This window comes from Symphalangus syndactylus, chromosome 14 (assembly GCF_028878055.3).
Source record: "Symphalangus syndactylus isolate Jambi chromosome 14, NHGRI_mSymSyn1-v2.1_pri, whole genome shotgun sequence".
Taxonomy (NCBI): Eukaryota; Metazoa; Chordata; class Mammalia; order Primates; family Hylobatidae; genus Symphalangus; species Symphalangus syndactylus.
In genome coordinates this window covers 65826496-65853873 of record NC_072436.2, presented here as the reverse complement: position 1 = coordinate 65853873, position 27378 = coordinate 65826496, and the positions used below count along the sequence as shown (strand labels likewise).

The window sequence follows — 27378 nt, the reverse complement described above, 5'->3', positions numbered from 1 at the left end:
TTTCAGCCCGCATTGTACCAGAGGGGAGGAGGCTGAGGTTGGAGGGGCCCTCGACGTGCCTGAAGTCACCAGCCAATCACCAAGCCCAAGAGGGGCTGCCATCCATGACCCCCGGCCGCGAACCCAAGCCTGCCGCCTTCGCCGCGCCCACCCCCCAGCCCCCTCCCTGCCCCGGCGCCATCCCAAGTCGACGTCTCTAACGAAAACAAGCCCCTCCCCCAGGAGCCCCATCCCCCTGCCCGAAGTCCAGGGTCAGCAGCCCCAGGAGGGACCTCCTCCCCCCACGGCAGAGGTGCGAGATTTCATTGTTAGCCTGGCCACTCGACCGCGCGAGAGACTGGGGCGCAGGGCAGGGGGGCCACTGGGCAGGCTCTCGTGCGGGGAGTGGGGAGGGGTCTGCAGGGGAAGTGTTTGAAGCCGCTCCTGCAGCTCTGTCCAGATCCGGAAGCCGCCGGGGAAGGGAGGAAGGCGGGGGTGGGGAGAGCGCGACCTTAAGCGCTGGCGGGCGGCGAGGAGGGGCCGCAGCGGCCCGAGGAAGCGCCCGGAGGCGTCAGGGGCGCCGAGTCCCCAGGGAGGCCGCGCTCCCGGGAAGTTTCCCACCGGTTGCCCGGAGCGGGATCCGGCGCGCGGATCGCCCTCCCGGGCCCAACCAGCTTCGGGGCGCAGGTTGCGAACTTGAACAGAACTCCTTCCTTCTCTGGCATCTCTCGCCTCCCCATCCGCGGCCACCAGCCCCGCCATCTCAGCCCCACGCCTTCCGCCAATACCACAGTCGTCAAGACCGCTCACCAATGCTTTGTGGAGGAAAAGGGAGGGGGGAATCCCCAGCACAACCAAACTGCGGCCAAAAAAAAAAAAAAAAAAAAAAAGAAAGAAAGAAATTCCTTCTCCTGAGACCGATTCCCTCAACCAGCGTGGAAAACCCCCAAACAGGCAAATCCGCAACTCCAGCCAAGATCCTGGCGCCGCGGGAGGGGTGTCCGCGGCGGGCGGCGACCCCAGCCTGCAGCCCCGGGCTCGGGGCAGGTCTGCGCGCGGCGGCGGGCCAGGGGCTCGGGGAGCCCTGGCGCCCACCGCGGCCCGCCGAAGACACAAAGCTCCGCCGCCAACAATACCTGCGGGCTCCTCCTGGGTCTCCCGGGCGCCGGCGCTGCGCGTCTCGCCGTCTCCCTTTCCCCTGCCGTCTCTCTCCCTCCTCTCGCGCACGCTCTCCCTCTCGCCTCTTCCAGAACGCAGTGGCCAGATGAGATCCTTGGGAGAAACAAATGTGAGCGCTCGCACGATTCCTTTCTCTCGCCAGCCGCTCGCAGCGGCCCCAGGCTCGCTCCTTTCCCTCGCGCTCCCGCGCGCGCCGCGCCTCTCGCGCCCCGCGTTTCCTTCTTAGCAGCCCCTGCGAGCGCCCTCAGTAGCCATTATTCACAGGCCGCCGAGGGACAGGAGGTAATTAGAGACGGCTCCGTGGCCGCATCCACTCGGTAAGCGCGATGCTGGCGCGGGGCGCGCGCGGGGAGGGGCGCGCGACGAGGGGGCTTGGCTGCGCGCAGCCCGCGCCCCAGACGCGGGGGAAGGGAGGAGGAGGAGGGGGCAGGGAAGGAGGAGGCGGGCGGTGGGGGGCGAGCGATGAGCTCTGGAAGGGAGCGGGAGGAGGGGGCGCCGGGGAGACGCTCCCTTGGCTCTCACCGCGGGGCCTCGGGGTCACCGGCTGCGAGGCTCCGACGCGCTTAGGGACGGGGGGTGTGAGTGTAAGAGTGCGCGCGCGCGCGCGCGCGCGCGTGTGTATGTCAAAGATAGAAGAGGGGAGGGAGGGAACGCTTTAATATTTTTCCAGTGACTTACGAGCCTGCGGGTGAGGTCTTGGCTGTGCGTTTAGGTCTGTGTGTGTATCAGTGTGGCTGTATATTTCTGGTCTGTACTACGAGTGAATGTCACGGGGCTTGAGGGGGGGTCTGGATACAAGCTTGTGAATGTGTTTCTGGGTCTCAGCTTGACTGATGCGGCGCTGCGTGAGGTTGTGTCTGCGATTGTTTATAGGGGGGTTGTGTGACTCCGTGAGGTACTGCGTGGGTGGGATTGCGCCTGTGTGCGGTTGTGTGTGTATGGGATTGCGCCTGCGTGGGGCTGTGTCCGGAGGGCAGTTGTGTGGCCACGTGGGCCTGTTTGCGAGTGGACTTGTGGGTGTGTGGGGCTGAGCATGTAGGGGCAGTGCGCCTGTGCGTGGCTTTGGGTTAACGAAAAGGGCTGTGGTGGGTATCTGCAGGCGGTTGTGTGTGTGGCTGGATCTGCGTGGGGTCTGAGGCCTGGCGGGTGGGGGTCAGTCATCCTGGCGTCGGGGATCGCACCGCGGCAGAAGAGCCGCTTAAGGCGCGAACAGGCAGCACCGGGGTCGCGGCGCAGCGCGACGTGTAGTAGCGGTGGGGCGTAGAGAGAAGGCGGAGAAGAGGGGGGCCTTCATCGCGCGCCTCCCCTCGCCGCATCAGAGACGCAGCTTGGAGATCCTGCCACTTGCCGGCCCCGCGGTCCTAGAAGCACAGGGTTTGGGGGACCAGCTGGGGGAGACGCCTACTGGCCGGGAAGGCAGCGAGAACTGAGACTCGATGATTCTGGGGCAACACAGAAGCACGCGGCAAGGACCGCCCGGAGAGGTGGGTCGCGGCCGGCCCGGAGACAGCCGAGAACTAGGCCGAGACAAAGAAGAGCAGGACCGGGGACCTTGGGGCCAAACCGCGCCTCTAGGTTTCCCGGCGGTGAGGGGAGCGCGCTCAAGGCCGGTGCGTGGAGCCTGGCGGAGGTGGCGCGGGCCCCTCTTCGCTGTAGTCCCAGCAGCCGCTCCAGAGCCCTGGGGGCACGTAATTACGTGCCCCAGGGCAGGGCCGCGGTGAGGGGAGTTCTGAGTGCAGCTGGCGGGCGCTGAGCCCTGGGGCTGTGATTGAGCGCTCAGCTGGCCCGCCCCTCTCCCGGCCGCTCACCGCCCACGTATTCATTCATTCATCCATCCATCCATCCGTCGCTGCATCCACCCACCTTTCTATCCATCCACGTGTCCATCCATCTACCGGATTTACTGCACCAGGGATCACACAGATGTGTCAGCCCTGGCTCGTCCCACCACTTTCTCCCGCTGGCCAGTGAGTCTGTCTGTCTCATTCTCCTCGGCCTCTACCTCCACTTCCTCCTACTCAGGCCCCTCTGCTCTGGCAGGAGCACACCGACCACCTGTCACACTTGGGTTTTGCTGCTCGGTGATGTCCCAATCTCCCCTCTCCACCTACTAAAGCCCCACCCTGCCCATACTAAAGTCTCTATACATCTTACACCCAACTCTGCCCATCATTACATGTCAGGTGGGCCTCGGGCACCTTTTTTCTGGCATTCCCTGAAGCCTGGTAGCAGCCCTCCCTACCAGAAATGAATCCCTAAGGTCCTGAGCAGCCCCGCCCCACTCTGGGCTCCCCATATTTAAAATGTCAGGCTGCTTAGTCTCTGTCTTCAATATCTGTCTTGGGGACCAGGGTCACTCAGTCCTGAGGCTGCTGGGTGAACCAGGAGATGCACATTGTGTATACCATTAAGGTGGCAATGGTAAAGCCCAAATGCCTGCTGGGGATCACCAATCTGGCTGGAATGTCTTCCCTCCCCTCCTCAGTTTCTGAGTGATGAGGAGGAGAAAGTCCCCCAGGTGGTTGATGACAGCCCACACAATCAGGTCCCCACCAACTCCTGCCCTCAGTCCCAGCCTGTTGCCCCACTCACCACATTGCCCCTTGCAGTTCCTGAATTCAGCAGGCACACTCTCACCTTAGGACCTTTGCACTTGTTGATCCATCTGCCTAGAATGCTGTTCCCCACCTTCTAATATACCACGTAATTTACATACTTATGTATCTGGTAGCTATTTTTGTCTGTTTGTTCTTTGGTGTATCTTCCGTATTTGGAATGGTTCCTCGTATACATTCCATAAGCACTTGTTCAATGAATGAGTGAATGCACAGAAGAATGAAGTTAGACCAAGCCCTCCTCCCATAAGCCTGACCAAGCCCAAGGTTTCTCTTCTTTGAGCCAACAGTTCCCCTGGATAAAATGGGGGTGGGGTGGAGGATGGAGAACATCAGGGCCAGGACATGTCCGAAGACTCACCTGAGGTCGCTCAGTGAGTACCCTTCACAGATTCCAGGTAGCTCAATGAGTAACCCTTCACAGATTCCAGATTCTGGGGATGGGTGTAGAGGGATGGGATGGTGGTGGGTGGCTTGTCTCAAAAAAGGGCAGAGCTTGTCATTTGTTCCAGGGGCCTCTCTTGTTCCCTGGCTCCCTGGGGACTCCCTGGAGCTCCTGGGGCAGTGGTACGGAGGGGTCTTGATTCAGCAGGGCTGCCATTCACATCTGCCAAAGGGTGATGGAAACCCTGACCTGACCAGGGCCCTTCCACAAGTGGTATCATGGAGAGTCACAAGACAGTACCCCAAGGTCAGGATCTGACCAACCCCTAGAGGAGAAACCCAGGCTGAGAGCCTGCAAAGAACTTGCTAAGACCACAGCAACACAATCGGAACCCATCCGACTCTCAATTTCAAGGTTGCTTGCTCACTTTCACCAAGCACAGTGCATGGCGTGTGGCAGTGCAGCAGAATGGAGTGGCAAACTCACAATTCAAACCTAAGTGTGCATGGACCCCAAAGCCTTGCTTACTCCATCAGACCCTACTGGCAGGATTCCATGGGATCATGGTGCCAGCACCCAGCACCCACAAATGTTGCTGGAACACCAGCAGAGGAGGCTGCCTGGCTGGCAGGCTTCCTGCTCCCTAGCTTCTGATTTCACCTTTCACCAAGTCTGCTCCAGGGGAATTAGGATCCTCCCTCCTTGATGGGATGGTAGGGGTGCTCACAGGTTTTAAAGGGCCCAGTCCTTCCTGGTGAGGTGTGGCTGTGTTCTGGAGAACCTAGGTCTGGACAGGTCAGCCCTTTTGTTTGCCAAGCACTATCTCAATAGCTGCTTACATGCAAGTGTGTGTCCAGACGCCATTCCAGAGCTAAATAATAAACAGGAGCTGTTGACCAGAGAGGCAGGGTGGGTAGAGGGCTGGGGACTCTAAGCAGGGTCCTAGGGAATGCAGGCAATGGAGCCAGCCAAGGACGAGGCTTGCTGACAGGTCACCAGGGACACCCAAGTGGAAACAAGGGACAGGGAGGCCCATCAGGCCAGGCTGGTACACTAAGACCCAGAAGTCGCATTCAAGTTCAGCCCTGGTCTGGCAACCCTCACGCTGGAAGCCTGCAGGCCTGAGGTCAGATGTGGGCCAGGTTTTAACATCTATTCCACGTTTATTGAGTAGTGGGGCAGCAACTTCAAATCTCTGCGTATCTCTCCCTGCCCCATCAGTCAGCCTCATTTCAGAGACTGGATCACTGAGGTCCAGGAAATGCACTTGCTCCTGGTCACGTAACTTGAAGGTGGCAGAATTCTGCATCCACTGGCTTGGTACATATTTACTGAGCACCTACTAGATGCCAGACTCCATTCTATGTGTTGAGGATTCAGAGCAAGGAATGAGACAAAGCTTTCATCCTAGTCTTGACAGACAAGAAACAGAATGAATAAGTAAATGATGTAGTATGTTACCTTAGGTGAAGCGTGCTATGGAAAAATAAATAAAGCCAAGGAAGCGGGCTGGGAGCATCTGCAGGGACTGTTTTTCTACACTGAGTGGTCAGAGCTCATACTTAAGAGCATTTGAGAACACACCTGACAGACGAAGGTAGTGAGGCATGCAGCTGTCTGGGGGCAAAGCTGTGCAGGCAGAAAGAAGAACAAGTGCAAAGGCCCTGAGGCAGCAGCCAGGCTGGGATTTTCAAGGAATGGCCAAGAGGCTAGTGTGGCTTGAGGGGAGTGAGCGGAAAGAGATGTGGGCAGAGAGGATGAGGGGCCACACCTACAGGGGCTTGCACACACACCATCGTAGGGACTTTGGCTCTTAGACTGAATGAGATGAGGCGCTTCTGCAGTTTTTTGAGCAGGGATGGGACACGCTCTCCCTTGGGTGGTCAGAGTTTCTCCCTGTGAAGAGGGCAGATGTGGGGCCAGGGCAGAAGCACAGAAGCCTGCATCCTGCGCTAGTCCAGGTGGGCAATAATGAGGCCTGGCCAGGGTGGGGCCGATGAGAAGGGGTCAGATTTTGGATTTATTATGAAGGCAGGGTTAGCAGGATTCGCTGATGTATCTTGCCTGAGCAACTTGCAAGAAGGATGGATGCAGCTGCTGGGATCTGCCATTCATGCTAGTGGGGCTGGTGGGAGAGCAAATGCCTCAGGAAGGAACCCTGCCCCTCCTCAGCCTCCACTGTGCCTGCTCCAACACATTAATGCCCTTCATGCCAATGTGGTAGCTTAGAAAACTGCTGAAGAGGCCCCATTTTTAATGACTGTACCAGGAGCTGTGCCCTGAGTCAGCAGGGGGTCATCTACCCCAGTCACCTTCCCAGTTTCCCAGCTTTAATATCCCCTTTTCATGAGCATGTTGATCCAGGTCTGCAGCTGCCAGCCCTCCTGCCCCCATGGATCCAGTTTTGTCTCCCAGACCAACTGCCCACAAATAATCTCCTTTGGTATACGTTTATGGAACCCACCATGTTCCAGGCGTTGTTCAGGGCACTGTGGGATAGCAGGGAACAGAACGGGCATCCCTGCCCGCGTGGGGCTGGCATGGTCCTTCAACAACTACAGCCCTGTTCCTTTTTCTCCCCATCAAAACCCTCTAATGCCAAGTACTTCCTGAGCAAGCTGGGGCTACCATGTGAAACTGAGAGCAAAACACTCGAGAAAATGCTTTTCTTTGAAAGCAAAGAGCTTGATATTTTAGCTGATGGGGGTGGAGAGCATCGGGAGTATAGAGATCCAAGTTCTCTTACATTTTTGGAACATTTTCAAATGTTCCAAACATTTGAATGTCCCCTCAGTGCCCCCACTCCCCTGATTCCAGGATGGAGGCTGATCTGGCCCACCCACCCCGACCCATGCAGGTTCTGGTTGGAGTGACAGCAGAAGGCTTGCCTTGGTGGCCACCTCCCCACCAGGGGAAGGGGACGAGAGGGAGTACATCTCAGTCTCTGCCCTGGGCTGGGGTATGCACAGGAATGCTGGTACTGGGCCAAGACCGAGGCATCTTCTGCCTGCCTTTGATCTGAACGACCTTTGATCTCTTCTGTCTGTAGTGTTTCCCTGTCATCTGTGTGTCTGTCCATCCTTCCCTACTTGACTGCAGGAGGCCACCCCATGAGGTCAGTGCAGCTTCAGGCTCAAACACGGCAGAATCCAAGTCTAAGCCCCCCTTGACCCCTGCTGTGGACCCTTCACTGGACGTGGGCTCCAGGAAGATGGCCCCTGCCTGCAGGCCTGTGACTGTGCCTCCACGCAGCCTCCTTCTCCTGCGGCATCCAAACTATGGGTATTCATCTTCCTTCCTCAGCGCCAGCATCTGAGTGAAGTCAAAGCTGCTGAACTTGAAAGAGGCAAGGCCCTGGGGTTCAGAGGGCCCAGGTGGGGGCAGGAGGCTGGCTGGGGGAAAGAGAGGACTGGGCAGCTGTAAAGGAAGACAGATTGGGGGGTGGGGAGGATGACAGCAGATGAAGGAGAGGGGAAAGAAGGGTAGGAGGAAAGAGAAGGAGGGTTATAGAGCCACAGGGCTAGGTGCCAGAGGGTGCCTGAGGAAAGGCACTGAGAGGCAGGCAGGGGTATTCTCTCAGTCTCACTTGGGAAGCACTGCCCTGCTCACCCTGGCACGGTCCTGGGCACCCTTGGTTCCTGGCTACAATGAAGCCACACACTCTGGACACATTGGGCTGGCTGGGGTTCCTCTGCCATGGCCATGGGAACAGCTGGGCCCAGGCCTGCTTGGTAGCAGGACCCACAGGCGCCTTCTTGCCCCTGCCCCTTGTTCCCAGGGCTCAAACTTACCCCTGGGCCAGGGAGCCACCAAGGGGCTGGGGACAGTGGTATGGCTGAGGCCTAACCTGTCTTCTGTGCCATACAGACTGATCAACTGCAGCCACAGACTGACCCTTAGCCATGGCAGCAGCTACATTCTGACTCTTAACCCTGGTCGCTGTGATCCCTCTCCAATCCCAGCAACAGACTGACTCCCAGCCTCTTCCACAAATGGACTTCTGACCTCAGGCACAGGCCCCAGCCACACACATCTAGCCACTGCTATAGACAGACCTCTGAGCCTGCTACAGCCTGGGCCTCAGCCCCAACGCTGGTGGGGCCCCCCCGGTGGTGGGCATCCCGTGGGCACATTCCACCAGGCCACTCAGGGACATCGCGATGGGCCTGCTCCATGCCATCCCACCCTAAGATGAGTGGCAACATCAACCCCACCAGTGCCCCACGCTAAGCCCATGGGGCTGTGGTGACCACATCAGAGTCCAGCAGCACCACACGGGAGGCCCCTCCATCCTGCCCCGGGCCAGTGTGTGTGGGCCAGACACACACGTAGACACACCCAACACAAAACACACCCAGAGTCAGACAGAATCACACAGTTATCTCATACGCAGCCCCCAGACCCTCCATACAATGTGCAGTCACACAGGCACCACACACATGAATAGACACAAAACCACACACACATGCACACAGACACGTGCACACACACGTACAGAACCCTGTCCCCAACTCAGGCCGGGCACACACATCCAGAAACACGGGCACATACATCTGTGTGTACACACACTCACGCAATCATATAGACACGCACACACAGCTACATGCAGAGATGTATACACATATACACATGTATACATATAAATGACACATGCACATGCAAGAACACAGATTTCTCTATGTAGAAGTCCACACACACCCAAGTGTCAGTCACCTGCCTTCACACATCTTTTGTTCCCTGGCCCCAGGGCTCACTGGTATCTCTGGGTGGCTTAACCACTCCACAAGTGACCCCTCCAGCCACTTCCCAACTCAGCTCAGAGCTCCATGGGCTTTTGCCCTCCCTGGACTTGATGGCAGCAGAGATGCTGCCTCCAGGCCTTCTCCTGGCCCCAGCTGGGTGAAGACCTCTCAAGTCCCCTGACTTTGTCCCAACTGGTGGCTGTAGCTCCTGCCTGGACTCAAGCTGGCTATGACATGCCCTTAAGTCTTTGGCATGACTTGGACAATTCCCTCTCTGCTAAGGGAAACCCATTCCCCCGCCATAGTTTGTAATCTGCAAAATGGGTAACAGTATGTTGCACAGCCTTCCAGCACCACTCCACTCCTGACATAGGAGGGCACGGAATGGACAACACGAGGAGGATGTGGAAGAGAATATGTAGGATTCCCAGGGGCAACTTGGCCCTCTCACAGCCTCCAAGTTCACACCCGCAAAGGGGCGAGGATCGGATCGGGCACAGCCTCTCTGGGGCCAGAATGAGTCCAGGGGAAACTCTGAATGGAAAGCCCTTTCCAGGGGGCATCTGAATCTGTGGAGATCACTCCTGGAAGGATGGAGAAGAAACTGCTGGAAGGTCAGGAGCAGGAGGAACACTTGCTGCTGTGCTATCTGAATTTCTACTACGTGAATGGAAGGGGCCGGGGGAGGCAGAGGAAAGACGCCAATGACCACACCACTCCTCGCACTTCTCCTCCTGGTCTGGTGTCATCCCAGAATGCCCTGGTGGAACCCAGGTGGCTGCACCATGGGAGGGGGTGGCGTGCAGAGCTGGAGCTAACTCTGCCAAGCACCCCACATGGAATCCTCTCAGCCATCCTCTGAGGTGAGTGTCCTTAGCCCATTTGAGAGATGCAGACACTGAAGCTCTGCAAGCAGAAGAGAGAGGCATGGGCCTGGGTGGAGCCCATACCACTGCCCAGTCTCACAGCTTGTCATGGGGCTGCTTATTTACCTTCCACACTAGGGCCCAGCTCACAGCAGCCCAGCACAGGGACAGTGCAGAGGAAACAGGCAGAGCCCCTGGCTTCAGATGTCCCCCGGCTCTCCAGGAGAGGACTGGGTAAAATGATGGCTCTTGGTCTCCCACATACCTTAAGCCAGGAAAGGCATCCCCTGCTCATCCCCAGTGCAATTCCTGGCCTGGGCCTGTCCTGGCTGTGTGCCCCTGGGCAGTTCTACACCCTCTCTGAACCCGTTTCCAGAGCTGAGATGAAGATTGCGTTTCTGCTCCTGCTTACCTAACAGAGGGTGATGTGGGTGGGATGGGAAGCAGCATTCTAAACTGGGAAGTCCATGAGGTGGAAGGCGACATTACTACCTCTCTCCCCAAGCTGAGCAAGAAAGCTCCTAGGCCAAGACAAAGAAAATCCCCCCAAAGTCAGCACCTGCAACGAGGCAGCTTGGAGAGCAGACCTGCGGGCCAGACCCTTCACCCACCACGACAAGTGGATGGCCTGAGCTCAGCCCACAACCAGGATTTCCTTCCAGTCCTGCTTCTGTGCCCTTCTGCAGGGGAGAGGCTGCCTGCTGCTCAGCTTCCTTATTCGACCCACAGCACCCCCACAATGTATGCCAGGAGGCTCGCACCCAGCTGCTTCCCATTACGTTTCTGAGCCTCAGGTTTTTCACCTTTAAAATGGGGAAGAACAGCAGGGCCCGGGATGTGCTGGTGATAAACAGAAATGAGTGCATGAACGTCACTCAGAGTTGGCCACGCCACAAGCCCTCCGTAAATGTTAGCACTGATGATTATCATTCCTTCCTGGCCTATGGAGAGGTCTGAGTTTTCAATCTCCAGGATTAGTATCAAATTCCAACTTCACAGCAATGGCCTAGACACTGAATGTGGAAATCCTACTTGGTTGTGCCACCAGGGCACAGGCCCACCCACGCTTTGTCCCGAGAGCTGAATGACCACTGACACAGGCTCTGGGCTGCTGGTCCTCCAGTCTCTTTAGAACCTCCCAGTGGCCAAGGTAGGCAGGGAGAGGCCTGGGAGCCCCCTTCTGCAGACCCAGAAACTGGGGTTCAGAGAGGGAGCTGAGGAAGCAACAGGAAGACAGATTTCACCTCCATATAAGGAAGAGCTTGCTAGCAGGCAGGGCTGCCCAGAAATGGAAGGAGGGAGCTGTTCGGGAGGTGGTGAGCAACCTGCGGCTGAAGGCATGCAAGCAGAACGGGGCAGCCTCTGGGTGGAGGCATCGTGGGCGGCTGGGACACTCTCCAGGGGAGGGCCGCTGGGATCTCTGGTCCTGTGACTTGACCAAGGCCATGTGAGCAGGAATGGAATTCCAGAAGGTCAGAGCCGGGGACCAGAGCAAGCTCCTGCTCCCAACCTCCCACGTGAAAGCTGTGCAGCTGGATGGATCCACAAGGGCTGGAGAGAGAGACTGAGCCCCTCCAAGTGGATCCCCCATCTCTGGCCCTAGTCACAAAGTCTTTATGTTTTTAGAGAGAAATGCCTACTTTTAAGTTTTAAAAATTGAAAAGTATACAGAAAAGATAAAAAAAAAAAAATCCAGAATCCCCTTCACCCTACGACAATTACTGTGAATATTTCTTTACAATCTTTTCTTTTTAAAATTTATTATTTATTTATTTATTTATTTATTTTGAGATGGAGTTTTGCTCTCGTTGCCCAGGCTGCAGTGCAGTAGCAAGATTTCAACTCACTGCAACCTCCACCTCCTGGGTTCAAGCGATTCTCCTGCCTCAGCCTCTCGAGTAGCTCGGACTACAGGCGTGTATCACCATGCTCAGCTAAATTTTTGTATTTTTAGTAGAGATGGGGTTTCGCCATGTTGGCCAGGCTGGTCTCAAACCCCTGACCTCAGGTGATCCGTGCACCTCGGCCTCCCAAAGTACTGGGATTACAGGCATGAGCCACTGCAGCTGGCCTATTATTATTATTTAGAGACAAGATCTCACTATATCACCCAGGCTCTAGTCTCGAACTCCTGGGCTTAGATGATTCTCCTGCCTTGGCCTCCCAAGTAGTGGGGACCACAGGCACCATCACGCCCAGCTCCTTGCAGTGTTTTCTATGTGCATCCAATTTTGGTTAGAAATCTGGATGTGCCTTAAAAAAAATTTTTTTTTGAGGTATAATTCACTCACTATAAAATTCACCCTTTTAAAGGGGACAACTCAGGGTTTTGGTATATTCATGAAGTTGTGCAACTATCACTGCTACATAATTTCAGAACATTTTCATCTCCCTCCCAAAAAGAAACCTGTTCCCATAGGCAGTCACCCCCCATTTCCCCGCCGCCAGCCCCTGGCAATTGTTCACCTCCTGTCTGTCTGGATTTGCCTGTCCTGGGCATTTCGTATGAATGGAATCATATGATCTGCAGCCTTTTGCATCTGGGCTGGTGCATTTTTAATGTACAATTTTCTAATCCTATTTTCACACAGCATTATACACAGTCACCATTTCCATGTTACTACCAAGTCCTTAGAATCAGTATCGTGTTTACTGTTTGTATACCACAAAGAGGCTTGACCACAGTTTCCTCAGGTCACCCTCTGGTGACTGCCCCCATCCTGTTCAGGCCCCATGATCACTCAGCCAGACAAGTGCAATAGCCCCTTCTGGGCCTCCTAGGCCCATCCTTGCCCCCCTCAGCCCTTACAACACCCAGACAGAGCCTGTTAAATCAAGTCTGATCCTGACCCTCCCTCACTAAGAATCCTCCATGGCTCCCACCTCACATAAGACTTAAAACCAAGCTTATACCACAGCCCACAGTCTCCTATGCCATCTGACCTCTGCTACCTTCTGACCTCACCTCCTCCCACATCCCCATCCACCCCCGCTGCAGCCACACAGGCCTCTAACACACCTAGCATAGCCCCACCTCAGGGCCTTTGCACTAGCTGCCCCTTCCACCCAGATGTGGGCTTGGCCTTGCAGCCGCTCTCTGTTCTGGAGCCCTGCTTCCATTTGCTTCCTAACACATATCACCTGATATATGTTTATTCACTGTCTTCTCCCACTAAAATGGCAGCTCCGTCACATGTTGTCTTATTCGCTGATAGAGCCCCGGCACCTAGCACGGAGTTGCAGCTCAGTGACTATTTGGGCTGTTTCCAATAAAATAAGGAATGTAAAAGAACCAAATGCAAAAACCCAAGCGCCCCACAGCGCAGACATTAGAAACTGGTGGTCCACTGCCTGCGGACATGTGTGGTTTAAACCACACTGTGCCTTTTGTTAACTGAGCCAGCATTTGAGAATCAGGAGAGTTCACATAAAAATCCAAATTCCAGCTTCTCTTGAAAACTCATATCTGGTCATCAGGGCCGGAGTCCGCGTGACAGCCATCAGCAGGCACTAAGGGGCTGGGCCTGGGGACATTCCCACCCACAGGTTCCGGGAGTTGAATGCTTTGTCCCTCCTCGGAGGCCCCAGATGTGGTGCCCAGGAGGAGGACTTGCCCTGGGACAGAGCCTGGGCTTCACCTTGTGCTGCTGCCTGATATCTGGGCCCCTAATGCCCCAAGCCACCAGTAAGGTCCCACCCACCTTTATTCAAAGACTGGGACCTTCCCAGTGTCCCTACACTTTCTGGGAGCCCTTACAGCCACTGTTCCTTTGCCTGGAACTTCATCCTAGGTCCTCTAAGGTTTGCCTCACCTTGTCCCAAGACCTGTCAAGGCCTCCAGCACATTTGGAACATACACAGGACGTGTCCATCCCGTGTACACCTCCCACTTCCCTCCAGCTCCATCCCAGCCTCCCCAGCCCCTGGCAGTGTCCAGCATGCCGTAGGCCCTTGGCCGCCTCTGAAAGGACTGAATGGCAAGCACCCGCCCCCCCAACTCCGGGGAGCTGGGAGGACCTGGGGGACAGGGCACACACAGGAGGGTCTGACTTGGGTCACACTCAGTGCCAAAATGCATGTGTTTGTCATCTACTGTGCGCCAGATGCCTCGGGGACACAAAGATGGAAATCATGGGGGACGGGTGCCCCAGGGGTGCTGCGGCAGCCAGGGCCCGTGTGTTTCTGCCGAGAAGGGACAACCCCCAGCCAGGACATGACCAGAGTTCTTCCAGGGCCTCAGTCGCCCCACCTGCACGCAGGGCACCCCTATCACCAGCCTCTCAGGCCCCAAGGCTCAGCCCCGCCTCCCTACCCTGGAGAGGTTTTCCGGGTACTGCGGCCCTGCCTTCCCATCCATCAGGATTTTGCTGCATTCCTGTGAGTCATTCTCCAAACAAACCGTGTGAGGGAGAGAAGGGAGCAGGGGAGGGGGAGGAGGCTGGGAAACAAATCAGCCTTACCTCCTCCCTCCCACCTGCCCCCCATCAACACCCCACACAGGCACATGGGGGCCCTCAGGAGAGCTCTGGAGTACGAGGCTGCCTAGCTTTGCCATGAACTTGCTGTGTGACCTTGGGCAAGAAGACGGCCCTCTCTGGGCCTCTGGAAAAAATGGCCCCAAAGGTCTCCACCTACAGAATGCATAGGCTTCCCAGAGGGCTCTGTCTCAAATGAGGCAGGGCCTTGTGGGAGGGGTGCCCTGGCTGTCTCCACTTTTTTACCTCAGTTTCTCTACCTCTGAAATGAGGAGGGGGCAAGTCCTTGGTAGCCACAAGGGGCACATCTGCCAGGTGGGGCTGGGTGAGGCCAAGCCACCAGTGCCAGGGCCAGCAGGGCCTCCCCAGGGAGTCCTAGTCTTGGTGGCCACTGTGCTGCCATTTCCCCAGCAACAGCCGAAAGGCCACCACTGGCAGCCTCTGACTCACAGGCCCCCGGGGCCAGGAGGGTCTCTGGGCAGCCACCTGCACTCTGGGGTGGGGGACAGAGCACTGCTAAAAAGGAGCGAAAACCCCTCCTCATGGCTGCAGCTGTGACTGTGGCCGTATATCCAAGTGGGGATGGGTGTTGGAGAGCGGGATGGGTGCCCCGGGGTCTCCATGTGGCTCAGCTCCCACAAGGGGTCCTGGGTAGGCGAGGGGTGTGTGCTTGGCACGCAGGTAGCCCTTCTCCTTGAAATGCTCTTTTGTTGTGGCTAAAGCCCCCTCTGGATTCTGATTCTCTGTGAAAAGCAGGCTTCTGAGTCACCTCTGCTGCTGCCACCCTGGTGCCAAGTGTGTGTGAAAGCACACGTGACCAGGTGCATGTCTGTGTGTGCTCGAGGTCTTCAGAATCCTGACGTGAGTGTGGCCGGGGCTGGGTGTGTGGTGCAGAGTGTGGGTGTGAGGGTGTGAGAGGAATGTGGGTGTCCACGGGTTGACCACCCGTGGTGGGCATGTGGGCATGTCCGTGTACTGTGAATGAGCATGAGGTGCGCCGCCACAGGGCTGGCATCTAGGAATGTGCGCATGCCTGTCTGCTGTGCAGGTTTCCTCCTGAAGCACCAGCTCTTGGAACTGCCTCCTCCTGGGTGCTCATTCTATCTGGCTCCATGAAAAATGGGTTTCCAAGATTCTGGAAGCTGCACCCCAGGCCCGCACAGAGCTGATCTGGGGGCCCCTTAAGGTTCAGAGGAAAGCTCCAGGCCCCGGCGCAGACAGTGCCCTGCCACATCACTTTGGACCTAGTGCTGGGGTTCCCCCTCCCTGAGGCCCAGCAGCTCCTTGGCCCAGAGAAGGGAGCTCAGGACCAGAGTGAGGCCACGGGCCTGGAGGGGCATGGGGGCAGACCCAAGGCAAGGCAGGAAAGAGACTTAGGGGGCAGCTGCCCAGGATGGAACTGCAAATGCCCCACTGTGACATGTATGTTGGGGCAGCTGTGGAGAGGGTCAGCTTCCAGCCAGGACTGACTGTGGTCAACCCAGCAGGGAGGCCGAGGCAGGCAGGGGCCTCAGGAGCCTGGAGGGGTGGAGAAGAGAGTCAGGGTAGGAATATTTGGGGGCCGGCAAAGGGCTTTTCTGAGTAAAGGTGAGACCAAAGAAGAGAGACTGAGAGGAGCCCGCCTCAGTATCCCCCCATGATACGGCAAACAGCAGACAGCAAAGAGCAAAGCCGCATGGCCAGAGCCCAGCTAGCTCCAGCTCTGCTCTCCCTAGGCACTCTCAGCCTCACAGCCTCCTCCTGTGGACACAGATGCTACGCCCTCCTCGGGGTCTCTCAGCACAGTGCCCAGCACACTAGGCCCTCCATCAGTCATCATTGTTGTCATAATGATGGTCCCCGGGTGGCTGCTGGAGCATGTGGGAAAAATCCCAGGCTGGGAGCCTGGAATGGGCTCCTCTCCTTCCCTTCCACTCTCTGGACCTCAGTCTTCTCATCTGTAAAGTGGCATGTCCTGGCCCACTCTGCAACTGAGGGTAGGAAAGGCCCGTGGAGGACTGACGAACTGTTCCCTTTGTGCCTGGAGCAGGGGTGGCAGGAGCCCGGGGCACAGGGTTCAACTCCAAACCCTGGCAGCTGTGAAGCTGGAAAGTTTTGGTTGTTTCCAGATGGGCTGCAGCATTTGAGCACAAAAGGAGGATGGGTCAGTTATGGCGTCCACTTATGGTGCCCAGCCTGTGACAGGGACCACAGTCTTCTAACTTCTGGGCCATTGCTCTGTGCCCCTCACCTTGTCCAGAGGCCCTCAGTCGCTAGAAAGACAGTGAGCTGCCTGGAGTCACAGGAGGTGTACAAGGAGGGATGTGAAAAAGTAACCCACTCACCCACTGAGTCAAGATGCAACCCAGGGGACCCCTAAGATTCCATGATTCTAGAATGGAGTCCCTAGCCAGGCACTCTAGCACACACCTCTAGTTCCAGCTACTCAGGAAGCTGAGGTGGGAGGATTGCTTTAGCCTGACTTTAAATCCAGCCTGGGCAACATAGTGAGACTCTGTCTGTAAGGGAAAAATGTACATATATATATATGTGTGTGTGTGTATGTATATATGAGAAGAGAGGACAGGAAGGTGCAAAAACGAATTCCTTGTTCATTCAACCTAGGCTGATTAGCACAAGTATTGTTAGAGAAAAAAGGGCTTGCTAAGCAACCAGCTTCTCAGAGTTCATCAAGGGGGTCTCCTCCTGGGGAGGGGGTCTGCCTCCCCTCCTGCTGCCACCTCAGGGTCAATATACACCTGGAGAGGACCCAGAAAAATGGCGCAGGCTGAAGCACCATCAGAGGGTGGCAGCAGGAGGAAGGAGGAGGAGGAGCATGGCAGAGGTAGAGACCTGAGAGGCCCAGGGTGCCTATTCCCCCATTCCTTGGAGATGGAGGGTGGGGTCAGCTTGGTCGATGTGGCTGCAGCTTCTGAGGTCTGCCAGAGCCTCCAGGAGGCTTCTACTCCCTTTCAAGCTCTGTCTGGCCCCCTCAACTCCCGAGGGAGCCTGTGAGATCCTAAGTCAGCTTGGAGCCTGCCTCTTGCAGTCTCCAGCTCACTCAGAATGAAAGCTAGAGTCTGGCCTGCACGGTGGCTCACACCTATGATCCCAGCACTTTGGGAGGATGAGGCAGGTGGATTGCCTGAGCTTAGGAGTTTGAGACCAGCCTGGGCAACATGGCAAAACCCCGTCTCTACCAAAAATACAAAAAATTAGTAGGGCATGGTGGCACACATCTGTGGTCCCAGCTACTCAGGAGGCTGAGGTGGGAGGACCACTACAGCCTGGGAGGCGGAGGTTGCACTGAGCTGAGATCACGCCACTGCACTCCAACCTGGGTGACAGAGTGAGACTCTGTCTCAAATAAACAAACAAACAAACAGTCTTCCAGGAACCCTCTCCCCTCTTTCAGTCCCCTCCAGCCACAGTGGCTCCCCTGCTGTTCTTGCAACATGGAAACATGTTCCTGCCTCAGGACCTTTGCACTGCTATTCCCTCTGCCTGCAATGCCCTTCCCTTTGACATCGCAGGGTTCACTGACCTCCCTCAAGTCTTTGCTCACCTGTCACCTTCTCAGTGAGGCCTTTCCTGGCACACCAATTTAAAACTGCACGCATCTCCCCCATCCCTGAACCCCTTCCCCCCTCTACTTTTTTTCTCACTACATCTATCTTCTTCTTAAAATTAATCAGTTATTTTCAGAGATGAGGTCTTGCTATGTTACCCAGGCTGGATTCAAACTCCTGGGCTCAAGCGATCTTCCCACCTCAGCCTCCTGAATAGCTGGGAATACAGGTACACACTAACATGGCCAGCTAATTTATGTATTTTTTGTAGAGGCGGGGTTCTGCTATGTAGCCCAGGCTGGCCTCAAACTCCTGAACTCAAGTGATCTGCCTGCCTCAGCCTCCTGAGTAGCTTAGGACTAAGAAGCATGCCCCCAGGCCCGGCCTATCACCTTCTGAGACACTCTATACTTCACTCAGATTGCTCGTCATTAGCTGCCTGTCTCCCACCAAGACAGGAGCTCACCAGGGCAGAGATCACTGTCTATCTGCTCACCCATGGGTACCTAGGGCAGAGCCCGGCTCACAGTAGGGTCTCAATAACTGTGTTTTGAATGCATGGATTAAAACATTCCTGTTACACAAGATCAGCAATCCAATGGTAGAGTCTTTAAAAACTTTTCCCCTGTGGGAGTTTCAATTCTTTTTTTTCCCGAGCCCACAGAGAAGAAATGTGTGCTTCCTGGCTCCCAGTGCAGGCCCCACCCTCAAACCAATGGTTTGTCTATGGGCAGGAGGGGTGATTGTCACTTCAATGTCCTGTCCATTCACCAACCTACATCCTGGACATCTCCCCTGGATGCCGCTCAGGTGCCCCAACTCTACTCTGATCCCTCAAACTTTCCCCGTCACTGCACAGGACACCCCCATCCAGTCCCCGGCTCCCTCGAGCTGCTGGTGCGGCTCACAACCACTGGCCATCCAGCCCTGGGCTTTCCCTGGCCCTGCTCTTCCTCTTCAGACCCACACCAGCCCTTGTCCACCTGGATCCTTGGCCCAGCCGCCTACCTGGTCTTCCTCCCTTCAGCTGCTGGCCTCTCGTTTCACCTATGCACACCACTCTCATCATTCAGTGCAGAGCACTGCACACCCCATGACCCAGGGACCAAAGTCCCCCTCCAGCTTGGCCACTAGGTGGTCCCATCCGTGCTGGCCGGACCCAACTGCCTAGTGCCTCCTGTTACCTGTAGGCCTTTCTCCAGCAGACCCACTCCCCCAAGTGCCATTCCTTCCCTCACCCCAGCTCTGCAAATCTGATGCCCCACCCCCAGCATCCCATAGGGGCTGCTGGCCTCTGAGCAAGCACTGTGGCTCTGCAGAATGACCCACAGCTCCCTGCCGGCCTGTGTGCTCCCTCAGGGCCTATGAAACAGGTGCTCAAGTGGCGTTTGGTTTTTGTTGCTTTTTTTTTGGGGGGGGGGACAGAGTCTCGCTCTGTTGCCTGGCTGGAGTGCAGTGGCGCAATCTCAACTCACTGCAACTTCTGCCTCCTGGGTTCAGGAGATTCTCCTGCCTCAGCCTCCCAAGTAGCTGGGACTACAGGCACGCGCCACTATGCCCAGCTAATTATTGTATTTTTAGTAGACAGGGGGTTTCACCATGTTGGCCAGGATGGTCCCCGTCTCTTGACCTCGTGATCTGCCCGCCTCAGCCTCCCAAAGTGCTGGGATTACAGGCGTGAGCCACCGTGCCCAGCCTTTTTGTTTGTTTTTTGAGAGAGGAAGTCTTGCACTGTTGCCCAGGCCAGAGTAGAGTGGTGCGATCTCAGCTCACTGCGACCTCTGCCCGCTGGGTTCAAGCGATTATCCTGCGTCAGCCTTCCAAGTAGCTGGGACTACAAGTGTGCGCTACCACACCTGGCTCATTTTTGTATTTTGTATTTTTTTTTTGAGACGGAGTTTCGTTCTTGTTACCCAGGCTGGAGTGCAATGGCACGATCTCAGCTCACCGAATTTTTGTATTTTTTAGTAGAGATGGGGTTTCACTATATGTTGGCCAGGCTGGTCTCAGACCTCAGGTGATCTGCCTGCCTTGGGCTCCCAAAGTGCTGCGATTACAGGCGTGACGCACTGCACCAAGTCAAGAAGTGTTTTTTTGAAGGAATAAATGATTTAAAGAAATTGGTGAGAAAGTGAACAAATGAGTGAGAAAATGAGCCAAATAATTATAGAAACAGATTGGTAATAAAGTTCTATTTTTTGGCGGGTTTCCTCCATGGCTGTTGTTCTCCTGGACGGACCCCTGCCCGGGGGACAGGCTTGAGTGGTGATGATGATGATGAATCAGTCAGGATGTGCTAGCCATGTTGCTGTAACAAAACTCTCAAATCTCAAGGGCTCAAAACAACAAAAGTTGGTTTATCCTTCACACTACCATCCATCAGGGTGGCAGGGAGGCTCCCTCTCACTGAGCAGTTGCCACCTTGACTTTGGTCTACCAGAGGAAAGTGAGTTCTGGGGATCCTCATGGCCATGAAAGGCTCTGGCCTAGAAGGGACATGTCACTTCTGCTCACACCTCACGGGCCATAACTGGTCACATGACCCTCCCCCCCACCCACCCAAAGACCACCAGGAAGCACAATTTCCCCCCGGGCTTGGGAGGGTGGGGAACTGGAAACTTTGGCCAGCATCTCTAAGGACATCTCAAACACCACCACCAATAATAACACAAGCAGCAGAGGCCACGTATTAGCTCCTCCCATGCCCTGGATGCCAGGCTAAGGACCTGAAGTGGGAGTTTCACTTACTACTCATGGTAATGTCCTGATGTCAGGACTATGCATATCCTGCGTTCCAGATGAGAGTTAAAGCCTACACAGAAAAGGGACTCACCAAGGTCACAGAGCTCCTGAGGATGGAGTTGAGATCGGAACTCCTGTCCGTGTGTGCCAGGCCTTTACACACCTCCCTGCCTAGCACAGGTGGCTGGGGAGGCTGGCTGGTGCTTAAGGACTGCCCTGGGGAGACAAAGAGCCCCCATCATGGAGGGCCATTCTGACCACCCCACCACAAAGAGCCCCCTCACACTGCCATGTTGTCCACTTTCAGGCGTCCAGTGCTAGAACCCCTGGAGATGATGTGGCCAGTCCCAAATTCTGCCGAGAATGAGACAGGCCCAGAGGGAGCAGTGCTGGAGCCAAGGTCACATCTTGTGCAGGGCTGAAACGAGACTTCAAGTCTTCGTCCACCATGGTCTGAGTGTCCCCAGCTGCTTCAACAGCACTGGGTGTCCAGGGACAGCCTCTGCCTCAGGAAGGCCCCTCAGAAGCGAGGGTGAGCACACGCACTCCACTTTCCTGGCAAGCCAGGCGAGGGCACAATGGTCCACCCTGGCAGAGTCCCCAGGCCCTGGCCCATCAAGCCTGCCGCCCTGACTGCCTGGGCCACCCCCCGAGGAGCCGGACTGCCCTGGTGCACAGTGGCTCACTGCTCCCACAGTCAGTCCCCGGTAGGGAGACCCAAGAAGCCTGGAGTGAGGGAAGACCATGCTCTAAGGCTCCACAGCCAGGACCTCTGAAGACAAGGACTTGGGCCCTCTGGGAAGCCAGACGAAGGATCTGTGCAGAGTGGAATGGAACAAAAGAAACGGGGTTGGTGGAGTTTGAAAACAGCCCCAGCTAGGCATGAAGGCTCATGCCTGTAATCTCAGCACTTTGGGAGGCCAAGGCGGAAGGATCATTTGAGCTCAGGAGATCGAGGCTACAGTGATCTATGATCATACCACAGCACTCCAGCCTCGGCAAACAGAGTAAGCCCCTGTTGCAACTAAAACAGAAACAAAAAGAAAACAGACCCAGCTCTGCTCTGTGACCTTAACCTCTCTGAGCCTCAGTTTTCACTATGCTTGTTTTGCCCACCAATGGCCCCCTCCCCCTGAGCCCCAGAGCCAGAGCCAACACCTTTCCAGAGCCACAGGTGGGTCCCCACCCCAAAAAGGTTATGGGAGAACTCCTGCTCCCCACGCTGCAAGAATGCACTGCCCTCAGAGAGTCCCTTCCAAAGGTTTTGGGCCTAGGGGCTTGATCAGAAGCAGTCCCCACCCTGCATGGAAACCCTCACCCGCTCTATTCCCCAGGTTTTGCGGATGATTCTGACTTGCAGTGCAGCCTTCCTACGTCAGCCTGGCCTCCCAGCGGGGCGGTAGGGGGCGCGGCTGTCTTCCTGACCCTGACCTGGACAGGAAGTTGGATCCTCCCTAGCCTCCTGTGAGCCCACTCCCTGCCTGGAAGCCTTGAGTCTCCAAGTCCCCTTGCATCCCCTGTCCAACTCCTGGGGGTGGAGGTGCAGGTTGGGAGGGAGAGTGATGGAGCCTCTCCACTGCTTCTGAGCCCTGCTCACAGCTTACTGTCCCAATCATCCAGTCCACAAGCATTTATTGAGCACTTACTACACGCAAAGTGCAGTGCTAACCACCGTCAAAGAGATGTAGCTGAAAGGCAGGGCCCCACCTCCTCACGTATGGCAGAAGCAGCAGATGCATTACTGATGCCGCACAGCTCCGCAGTTACAAACACAGGCTTTGAAGTCACACAGCCCTGGGTTTGAGGCTCAATTTTGCCACCTCGGAGATGAGTGACTTTGAGCTCACTCCTCACCCCGACTGGCCTCAGTGTCTGCATCTGCAGAATGAGATATTAAGAGAAGCCACCTAATGGCTGGTGATAAAACTACTGGATACCAAGAGTTTCACATAGCCTGGCAGGGAGGTGCTAAACCCCTGTGAGCCTCATTCCTTGCCTTGACCAGAGCAAGGGCAGAACCCCGAGGCATGCCAGTAGGGACCTCCCTCTAGGTTTCCACCACCTCATTAATCAGGGACGATTGTCCACCGGCTGTGATGCCACCTGACGCTCCTGGCAGCCTGCCCATTCACCTCCATTTTGTCTGCAAGGACATCTGGGAACAAGAATGGGAGAAGGGGCATGGAGTTGGGCAGCAGGCCCCACTGCTATTAGCCCTGATGGGGTCACTGCTTATCCCCCCTTCCTATACACAGTAGGCTCACAATAATCATCTGAGGCTTGGCCTGGTAGTGAGGAACCCAGCTGAAGATAATAGGCTGCGTCCTGGGATGAGGTGGGTGGTACAAGCTTTTGTGCCAACTGAAGGGTCTGAATTTGGTCCTCTTGACAATAGGGAGGCACTGAAGGTTGCTGGGCAACAGAGGACCCTCTGCCTACCTCTCCAGCCTCATGCCTCCATGCTTTGGAGTGAGCTCAGTTTTTCTGTGGTTGTCCCTTACCCCCTCTCCCCTCATGTTAGCCAGTGTTCTGCCCTAGCCAGGGCTGAACTCCAATTGTTTCCCTACCTGGAATGCTATTCCTGCCAATTAGCTCACACTTATCCTTCCTTCCAGGCTGAGCGTAGAAGCCTCTCCCAGCCTTCCCGGTTTGAGCTCAAAGACTGTTCTCTGCTTCCTTTAAATTGGTCCTTTTTCCATTAGAGGACAAGTATTCCTTTCGAGAGCTGCCTCCCCGACTGGAGTCCTTGGAGGGCAGAGCCCAAGTCTGACTCCCCTCTGTGCTCTCAGCATTCCCTGATGCAGGCAGGACCAGGGCTGGGTGGCCTCCCAGTGGGCATTGTGCAATGCTTCAGGCTTTGGTCTCTGAGACGCACAGAGGGAGGAGGGATGGGACTGAAAGGGGCAGAAAGGAGGGGCACCAGGCATGGTGCTGCACACCTGTAGTCTCAGCTACTTGGGAGGCTGAGGTGGGAGGGTTGAGTCCAGGGTTTGAGGGCTACAGTGAGCCATGATCGCACCACTGCACTCCAGCCTGGGCAACAAAGCAAGACACGGTCTTCAAAGAAAGAAAAAAGAGGGGCTGGGTACAAGGGGACATGGAAGAGAGAGGGGAGGGAAAGGAGACCATCTAAAAACTGCATGAGCGGTCTGCCTCTTCCCTCTTCCCTGTTTTCCTTCCCTCTGCAAAAAGAGAAGAGTGAGAGGAGGGAATGAGGGAGAGAGGAGGGGCAGGCGCCTATCCCAGGATCACTTGATGGGGTGGGGAGGAGCACAGGGAAGTCCCACAGAGAATACCATTAGGGCTCAAGGTTTCCCTGAGGTTCCCATCAGTCTCACAGCCCCCTGTCTAGGAAGAAGGCTCAGGGCAGCACTGCAGCCCCCACAACCCCAGGGCCATCCCCAGGGAGATGGCAGGGGCATGCAGAGATAGGGCAGTCAGACAGACTGGCCTCAGTGAAATGTCAGTCCAGAGGGAGGACACAACCAGACAACCTTCACCATGGGCTAGCCCACCCCCCAACAAAGGGCCCAGGCCCATCCCCAACCCCATCTCAGGAGGACAGGGGCTCATCTTGTTGGAGGGGTAGGGGTGGGTTTCAGGGAGGATGAGCGAGTGGGGAGAGGGGTCTTTGTTGCAGGCAGCGGTACCAGCTTCTAAAGACGAGGGGAGTAAGGCCGAGATGAGGCATCTGGGGTCTCTGCGAGGTCACATTCAACTCTCTAGAGCGCCTGGCACGTAGTGTGCAACCACCATTATTATTGTTCGTGCAGTGCAGGGTGGCACTAGGTCAGTGGCAGCAGCGGGTCCCGAAGGGCCTTGAATGCCAAGCCCAAGATGTCCGGGGAATGGCGCGGGGGAGCACGAGGCCGGCGCGGTCGAACGCCGGGGAGCAGGCAAGCGGATGTCCGCCGAGGCAGGGCGATACATTAATGAAACGAACGCGCCGCGCCCCGAGGACGAGAGGGGCCGGGCTGCGGCCTGGGCGGAGGAGGCCCAGCCTCGCGGAGGCCCCACCGCTCTCCTCTTCCTTCTCCTCCCCTCCCTGCCGGGAGTCGTTTTCCAGGTAATTAAGGCCGTCCCGGCCGGCGCGCAGCTGCTTCCGCGGCTGGCCGCGCCTCCGGCCCGGGCAGGTGCAATTAAACCCGCGCGTTCGCAGCCATTAAGCTTTAGTGGAGCTCATTAGCATAAGAACGAGAAGACGCTTTGATGGCGGCCACCCCCGCAGGGGCTGCGCGCGAGCGCCGAGGGGCGGCGGGGCGCGGCCGCTGGAGCCCCGAGCCGGGAGCCGCGCCTCCATCCCGAGGCCTGCCAAGGCAGTCCCGCCTGGGGCCGGGGGACAGGAGGCGGGCCGGGGGACAGGAGGCGGGCCATGGGGCCTGACCTAGTCTCTGGGGCTCCAGGCTGCGTCCAAGAGCCGGAGGTTTCACAGGGCCCAGGCCCCAAGAATAGGTCTTTGGAGGACGAGGGAGGAGGCCCAACCTAGAGAGCAGATGTGCTTTCCCAAAGCAGCAGCTGAGGAAACTGAGGCCTACAGGTGCCATGTGACACAGCCCCGATCTCAGCCTGCAAGTGGTTCATTTATTCAACAACGATAGCAGCCAAGGCTTATGTGAGTTTTAAGGATTTAGCATAAATTCTCTCACTTACTCTCCCCAAGAGCCCCAGGAGTAGTGGGTACTTGCTCTTGTGATCCCATTTTACACAAGAGGAATCTGCGGCTTGGAGGGGGACACCCAAGGTCCCACAAGCCATGGTGAACTTTGAACCTGGACAGTCTGGCTCCTGAGGCTGGGTTCATAACTAAGAAGCCACACCATCATGTGTCACATGACCAGGAGAGGCACGGGGTGGGGTGGGGTGGGGTGGGGATGGGACTGTGATCAGCTGGTGGGCTGGGTGGGCCATCCTACCCGACAGACAGTAGCCAGCTCCACCAACTGTGGCCGGGGGAAGCAGGGTAGAATAATCCAGAAGAAATGTAAACTGGAAATTGGAAATGAAGTCACTCAACGATTACTCACGGGCAATTCATTTGATACCTCCCTCCCCCGGCCCCCAACAATGGATGGGCTTTCAAAACAGGTCTGTGGGCAGGACGTGGCAGGACCACCACCACTTTGCCATCTCAGTCCAACATGGAGTGCAATGCGCCCAGCAATTACTAGGTGTTCAGGAAACACTAGTCAAGCAAATGAATGAGTGAATGCATGAATAAATGCTTTTCTCTACAATTTTGGGGGAAAATAGGGGACTAATTCTTCAATTTCATGTCTTCCAGGCTTTTTTCGTTCGTTCCAGGTGGCTCTGTGAGAGCAAAAGGGCTCTGAGGAACTGGCAGGTGGGGCCTGAGGCAGCGGTGCTGTGCTTGGCTCCAGGCGTCCCCTGGGGCAGTGCCTCTAGCATTCCAAAGTCAAGGATGTTGCTGACAGATGTCTTGAGGGCCCTGGCAGGAGTGCAAAAAGCACTGAAGAGGAGACATATACTGCCTGAGTTCCACTCAGAGGTGATGGGAGCCAGAAGGAAGCCACCAGCCCCTAGGAGCCCAGAGAAGGTGGGCAGTTGCCTGAGGCCACACAGCAAGAATCTGGGTCTCCTGATTCCTTCAATCCCTGCTGAGCCTTTACCCAGTGCCTGGATCAGCCCCCAGTCTAGGCATAGGACTCCCTGTCTCCATCAGAGAAGCTCTGCCTGGCCGCTGTCTTGGCTTGTGATCAGCCTGCATTCCCATGCATGAATGCACGACTCAAATCACTTGATTCTTTGATTAATGTCTTTCTTCCTTTGGCCACACCTCCCTCAAGTGCAGGGATTTTGTCTGTCCATCCAGATCATGGCTGATCTCAGTGCCTGGCACACAGCAGGCCTCCAAACATAGGTATCGACCAGGTGGAAGTATTATTACTACAGAGTCACGGCGCCAAAGAAAACTCGGTGCCTCGGGTGAGCTTTCTTACCTCCCTAAGCTCTCATGCCCACTCACAGCTGACTCGGGCTGAGAGGGGCCTCAATGCCTCCACAGCTGAGCTGGCCTGGGGGTGCAGGCAGGGGAAGGGCTCAGCTCCCCTTCCTGTCCTGACCCTGAGGCTGGCCCACCCCCTCACCTCCGGTCTGCAAAGGTATCTGCCCCAGGGGGGCCCTCAGCAGCCTCATTAGGAAAGTAGTGACAGATACATTCAATACAAAGGGGTGTGGGGGGAGGGGGAGACCAAGGGCTGTTACAGGGTTGCCTGCCACTTTCCTGACTACTGGGCCAGGGCTGGGCCTAGACGAGGGACAGAGACAATGCCCAGAATCCAGAGTTGGGCCCCAAAGCAGGGATTTTCCCATCATTCCTTGCTGTTCTTGAGCACTGGTAGGACTCAACTCTTGAGTGGCAGGAGACAAACCCCAGTCCAATGCCCTAAGCCTGCCATGAGCCACCCAGAAGCCCATGTGTGAGAGCAGCCACAGGGACCTGGGTGCCTGCCCTCTGTGCAGCAGAAGAGGAAACTGAGGTCCAGGGAGGAGGAGCAGGGTCACCCCAGAGCAGCGCACTGCAGTAGGAGCCATGCTTTGCATTAGGGCTATGGCTGTGGGCCTGGACTGCCTGGACCAACTGGACCACCTTGACCACCGAATTCCCTCTAGTCTCTGGGCTGCAGGGCAGGAAGGCCCAGCTCTGCTGGAAGACAGTCAGGTGTTGTCAGTTCTCACCCAGGGCTGGATGGAAAAGCAGATGCCCCAGCAACTCAGTCAGCGCGCAATGCCCCAGCACTGATGAAAAGTGGGTGAGAGAGATCCAGGCCTCACGCCACAGGACATGCACACAGACAAACAGCTACTCGGCCACACACAGAGATGCCCC

General features: G+C 56.4%; 1 protein-coding gene across 1 annotated transcript in view; it reads right to left on the bottom strand.

The window, feature by feature from the left end:
- Positions 1-27378, bottom strand: part of RAI1 (retinoic acid induced 1) — a 131271-nt gene that overhangs the window by 87678 nt on the left and 16215 nt on the right. The window contains exon 2 of the mRNA XM_055241589.2: positions 1116-1251. The gene's annotated coding sequence lies outside the window, so the exon portion shown is untranslated. The remainder of the gene's footprint in view (positions 1-1115; positions 1252-27378) is intronic.